Raw genomic sequence first — 6,855 nt, forward strand, 5'->3', positions numbered from 1 at the left:
CCACTTTTTTCTTATTTGAAACCAGTAAAAATCTCTGTACCTGTGCTGTCTTGTGGTAATGAGCAACATACTTGGCTGTCTTACTGATGTGTTTTTCTAATGTTCCTCCCTAAAATTTGGTTGTGTTGCAAATGTTATCAGTCTACTTCCAGCTGTTCAATGTGTGGGTGTGTTTCTTCAGCTATCTCACATCCTTCATTCTCTAGTTCAATATTTCTCACATTCCTGTCTTGCAGTTGCTGTTATCCAAACATTAGACAGTATATTTATTTCCTTAAAACACCTCTTTCTGTTCTTAGCTATGCAATCTTTACCTAGCCTTTACTAAATAACACTTCATGTAAAACCCCTTGGTCTGGAGCAGCACTGTAACTGTACACATGGAGGACTAAATGGGAGAGATTCTTGGCAGGTACTTGGCTCTCCTTGTCTCTTCTAGTTTCCCTACTCTTGCACTCTATTAATAAATTTGAACTATTAAGATATGAGGTTTTTTTAGAGACATTCATGTTACTCCTCAGCAAATTAGAAGTAGAGGGAGTGTAGAGGATAACAGTGCTCCAAAGCACTTTGCTTCCAGCTTCTGGGAAGGTGAGGAATGGCCCTTACACCCTGTTGCCTTTGCCTGGTGGAGGCAGGGGAATGTTTAGTGATGCACAAGTTGCACTGTCCACAGCTGACTGCATTGGGCATTTCCCACTTGCTTTTGCAATGAAATCTCTTAATGAGATGTGAAGTGAAAACTACAGGCTTGGTTCAGGAAGGAGAGAGAATGTTGCTGACTCCCTTGAGTACACACACCACTACGTTCCCTGCAAGCTCACATGGTGTAACATGCCTGTGCAGCAGTGGGTCACTAACCCAGCAGTTATGAAAGTTAATTGATACAAGGATTACTGTAAGATGGAGTTTTTGCACCAAATCTGGTAAACTGTAGGCTGGGAAAGATGTTGAGATGGATGCAGTGGTATTCTAATGCCTTCCCTTGGAAAATGAATGTGGCTGTTTTGGCATAGAACAAAATCTAATAAGGTGGGGAAAACGTAAGTAATGCACCTTTTACGAATTCTTAAGGAGGATAATCCTTAGTAGACTTTAGTTTTGTTTAGAACCAAATCTATTTCAGGCAGACTGGGACAAGGTTGGCAGTTTCACTGTAGTATAAACAGATGCAAGATATTAATAAATATTGAAACATTACTGCAGAATTTGTCAAACTACTTGAACTGCCTTCAGTTACTCAAAAACAAGTGTTTTTTCTGAAAGTGAGATTTGATGGGCCAAACAGAATTTTTTAATCTCTGAAAAAATGTAGGTCAGATTTGAATCAGTTTAACAAAGCATCTATTTATGAAAGACGAAATTGAAGGAGAGATGCAAGGGTCCGTTCCTAGGGTCCTAGGGTCCGTTTTTTTTTTCTGTTATTACAGTCCTACCTTCGTGATAAGAGGAATCTTTCCTTAAAATGGAAGCTTATGACTGATATAGTTCCCTTCATCCCTGAATTCCTGCTTATGAAAATACAAGCTCAACTCTACCAAGTCTAAAGCACTTACTAGAATTACATTTTAGACATCTAGCACACAGCATAAATTGTTCCCTTACTAGGCCAGTTGTTAGCTGAACCTTGTCTGAATAAATATAAAACTGGTGCTCAATAATGAGGGGCAGTTCTCTTTGCAGCTGTGGTGCTTGTGTACCTGTGAAGAAGGCTATGGGTTATTTGTCTCAAGCAGAACTTCAATGTGTGTGTGTGTTTTGAAGACTTTTAGCTACAAGGATTTTGAATTTGTAGAGTAGTTAACATGCTTTTATACCTACTTGGAGCAATTGTTTTTGTGTTACAATCATTCTTATTCCAGCATTCTTCCCTTTCATGGGCACTTACAATGGCTTACACTTGGAGTGGATTACACTTTTATAGTGTAATCATTTTAGTGTTTTCATAATACTCTGCCTGCCTGACTATAACCAGGCTTTTTGCTTGTTGGAGGCTGCTGTCTACTGTTACTTAGCCACAAAAATATTCCCTGTGGCTTGTGATCTTTTGAGGATAAAGAAGGGAAGAAGACAGTTCTGTAGGCCCTTGTCTCTGCCTCACCTCATTTAAACATAAGTCTTGCAATGATGAGATACTAAATGATTCAGAGAAATGTGTCCTGTAACTTCTGCATTGAACAACATTACATCCATGTGCAGCCTTTCCCACCCACTTCCATGGGAGGACTGGACACAGGTACAAAAAATGCCTTGGAAGTGAAACAGACTTTCTGCTGCAGTTGGAAAAACTTTGGAAGTAAAGCCTGTGCTACTTGGAAGTTGATTTTTACAGCCTTCATGGCAAGCTATGTGCATACCTATTTAATGCCAGGGCATGTGCTTGAGACTTGCCTGTAGAATGCTAGAATGAACTTGTATGTGATCTGGATAGCAAGAGCTGTAATGACCTTAATAGCTCTAGAACATCAGGTTTCAAACTCTTCAATTTGTGGATCCATGGAAGATGGAAAACTGTGCAAGTCTGACCCAGTTATTTGTTGTGGCTTTTTATAAAGTCTGTGTGTAGATCTTGAGTTCAAAGCCATGGCCTTTACACACTATCCTTTCTGCTGGTTTGGCTTTTTGGAGAACTAGCTAGCCTTCAAGATCACTGTGATTCTGCAAAAATAAAGTATCTGCTCTGAGATATTCAGACATACTTCGGCGGAAAAACAGTTGCACAAGCCAAGTAGCAGTGGGACCCGTGGTCAAGTGTAAGGGAGATGTGAAGGTTTTGGAGACTGTCAAACAAGTGGTAGCTAGAACTCTTCATTTTGTGGTGTTGACAACAGTGGTGCAATGTAGCTGTGATTTGATTTTGAGTCTTAAAGCTAGGCAACAATGGACTGTGCAGAAAATTGACCCTGATGACTTAGAAGTAATTATTAATCTTATCATCTGGCGGTACTAATATCTTAAAGTTTTAAAATGTGATAGGAAAGATCTACAGAAAGCTGTCACCAAGTTCAGAGATTCAGCATGTTTCCTGACTTGTCAAAATGCATCATTCTTCAATGCTTGGCTATCAGTCTGGAGTTTTGACTTGTAAATTGTGACTTTTTAGGACCACAGAGGTCCTTAGAACTAGTCAAGAACTGCTTTTACAGTGCATTTCTAAGGATGGTTGGCCATAAAGTACATGTCTGTAGTACAGAAAGAGATCTATTCTGACAAAATTCAGAGTGTGGGTTAAATATGTGAAGATCTGCATAGTCTTAGCTCAGACAAGCAGCTTGTATTAGTATCAGCCTGGAACTCAACTTCAGCTGCACCTCAAGTTAAACTGCTGCTGTTTTAAGATATTAGGTAACATCAGTTAAGGTGGTAAGACTCAAAATATGCTTTGTACAGTGTACCTGTAATAGTCTTGTTTTGTTTCCAGAGGCTTAGAACAGTTTTCAACAGCCTGTAAATCGTGCCCATCTTTAAAATACACATCAGCTCAGAGTGTTGTAATCTTACCACTTGTATTCCAGTGATCCAAGCCCAGAGCACCTAGAGAAAACCAGGCAAGTAAGGTAGACAATAGTTTATGAGAAGCAAAAAAATGAGAAATTACCCTAATATGTTTTCTTTGAAAAAATGTGGATGTATTTCATAGTGGTGCAGAAGCAAGGAGGAGGCAGTGCTACAAAAAAAATAAATCAGTATTAATAGAATGTACACAGAAAAAGCACTGCTGCTTTTCATGCTGATACCACCTAGGTGATACAGTTCCTTGCCCTGGAGGAAATGACTGACTCCGAAGGAATGTTGTTCACTCCCTTTGTTCTCAATAAGCTCTTAGCAGAGAAGCAAAGAATGCCAACAAAAAGAACATTATTTTAATACTAGTATGTGTAAATAGGGCTTTTATATATTCAGTAATCTCTCCATACACATTTCAGGAAAAATTGCTGCAAGGATCTGGACTGAAATTTTGAAACAATTCTTGCCAACAAGTAAAATAGGTAGCATGGATTCTCTTCTTGAGCTTAGGTAATAATGAACTAGAAAGCACTAGTACTAAAAGAAATAAATATTCTCAACAAAGCTCTAGGCCACATTCTGACAAGGATTGAGATGTCCAAGTGCACATGTGAAATGCCCACAGCCCTTTCTGCATTGTTTTACACAGGACAGAAGGGTACAGTTTCAACCATCACAATTTCCCAGGAGATCGCATATTGACCTTCTAGCTAGATCTTCTCTGTTTCTTGATAAGAAACAGTTAAGGGAAACTAAACAGTGTTGAGAATCCAGGCAGCTCTCATGAGTGTAGTAGCATGAGTTGGTAGATGAAGAAGGGCTGCAGGACACTTTGCACACTTATTTTTTTTTTTTTTAAAGAAAGATGTTTACATTCAGAGGAGGAATGTGCTTTGTGCTATACCATGTCTGGTCCAAACAGCCTGCAAACATATGGCTCAGTTTGATAGCTCTTGGGTAGCTCACTCTTAGGCATCCAACTCTTGCCTCACACACAGCTGAAGTATGTAATTAAGATCAGTGAATTTTATTGTGACAAGGACAGTAAAAGCGTTGCAGTGTTAAACACCAGACCATATACTACCTCTAACTGGTGCTTAAGGGTTGAGTCCGTAACCTCTTTTCTAAGTTTCACATGCTTCTTGATAAAAGCTGATATCCAGCTGTGGAAATAAGACCTAGCCTAGCCATACAAAATGAACTGGGGTGAATACAGATTCCGGTACCTGTCCAGGTGTCTGCATAACAAGGAGGAGGAGGGAGAAAAAAAAAAAAAGGAACATTTCAACTGATTTGTGACATGCTTAGTAAGTATTACTTAATGGAGGCTAAGGAATGAATAACTAAGAGAAGATAATTCCTTACTGCTGTATCTGGGCATTCAGACTGGCAGTACACCGGTGCCAACTTCTCTTGCTCCTGTAGCTGTTTTGCAGAAGCATGTTTTGCCTTAAATACAACACAGGAAGCACCTGTGAGTAACTGCTGTACAGGCTCAGATCACAGAAGTGGAGGCTGAGAGCAAACATAGAGCAAAACTGCTGCTGACGCTTTTCATTACAGGAATCTTTGGTGATGGGTGATTTAGAGATGTCAACCCAGCAATCTGGATTACTGTTAAAGACAGGTGAGCACTAGATGGGGCTGTTGCTCCACATACTTTTTGCTGAAAATTTATATTGCACACTCCTGTGACAGGAAATAAAGGTGTTTCAATGGGGGCTATCTGGTTTCTGCTGCGTGCCTAAAGCATCTAGCTGGGCTGAATCATGGTAGATGGTGAGACGCGTGAAGCAAAACTTGCAATCCCCACAAGCTGATTCTCAATGTAAAAATATAAGAAAACCAACCTAAAATAAACACAAATTATTTTAGTAGTAAAGTATACTCATCTTGCCATATAGTTTTTCAAGGAACATGCACTCTTCCTGCACTGGTGCATATCCTTAACTCTCCTCTGGTTATCATTGCACAGCTGGGAAGAAAATCTTGGGGAGAAAGAGGCAGACTTGGCCTGCTCAGCCAGCCAGATGCCCCAGGCAGAGCACATGATGTGCTCCCAGCTGCAACTGTCTGTTTTCTCTTCCCACCTTGTGTCCCTACTGCTCAGCACTGTTAGGTGTTTCTGGTCACATAAGTGAGAGTTTTGAGGACTAAGAAAAAGGGTGGCAGAGATTAAAAGTGTTCACAAGTGTCCACAACACCCCTTCTGCAAACTCATTCTGTTCTTTCACAGTGGGGTGACCTAGTACCTCAGTGTAAGCACCCATCCTTGAGAGTAAATTAATGCCTGATGGTTAATACTCTATCATTCGTCAGCTTTTTGGTAAGGAGAAAATTAAGGTGCTCTTAACGTATTCTGTTGATGGTGCTATAATGCCTTCTGCCTTAGCAGTTATACAGAAAAAAAAAAAAAAAATCCAAAACTTGGAAAGGAAAAGTGATGAGACTTGAGGACTGAAAAAAATGTTACCAGATGCCTCCTCTCCTTACAGCTACACACTCTGATTGTGGCCCTTCACTCTGGAGAAACACGTTATTCTGATAGACTCACATACTGAAATCTTCCAATTACAGGAAATAGGATTCAACTCCACATAAAAGATACAATTTAACTGGATGTCACATATTTTTAAAAAGTGTTCATTCTGAGCAGTATTCTCTATTCTTGATGGGATTCTTGGATTTTTTTTTTTTTTAACTCTGGCCACTTGGTTTAAATGTCTAAATGAAAAATGAGATTTCTGGAAAATCTATAATCCCTCTATGCTTGGCACATTTTGGCCAAAAAGTCACACAAAATTTAGTACATTCCTATACAAGCTGCTAAAGACAGTGCATCTTCAAATAACTTAGTTTTCAATACAGAATTAAAGAATGAAGACAATGTAGTTGAAGGTAACCAAAGTGACAACATGCTATTAGAAGTCCTCCAGAGAAGTTTAGCTTGCACTTAATCAAAGTGCAAGTTTCCTCGTGCTGCTCTGCTTTTAATATTTTGTCCTACCTTGGCTGGAATGAACACCAGCCCACTGTAAAGAGTAGAGGTTGAAGTTTATGTTCTTAACCATTTGTGCTTCTAGAAACAGTTGGTAGCAATGCAAAAAAACCCCAAAACAAAATGAAAAAAACCTCTCAAAACCCACCCCAAAACAAATAAAAAAATCACTTTGTCTAAAACTTAGCAAACTTTTGACAGATAGCATTGAGATGTACATTAAATCATTATATGCCTCTTTAAAGGAGATTCTTTCACTTGCTACATGGTGCTTACTTTATAGTTAAAAAAGACTGATTTAGTGAAAGGGAAGTTCTTTCTCCTCAAAACTTGGCACTGACTTCCATCTC

The sequence above is a fragment of the Caloenas nicobarica genome, chromosome 1, assembly GCF_036013445.1.
Source record: "Caloenas nicobarica isolate bCalNic1 chromosome 1, bCalNic1.hap1, whole genome shotgun sequence".
NCBI classification, from domain to species: domain Eukaryota; kingdom Metazoa; phylum Chordata; class Aves; order Columbiformes; family Columbidae; genus Caloenas; species Caloenas nicobarica.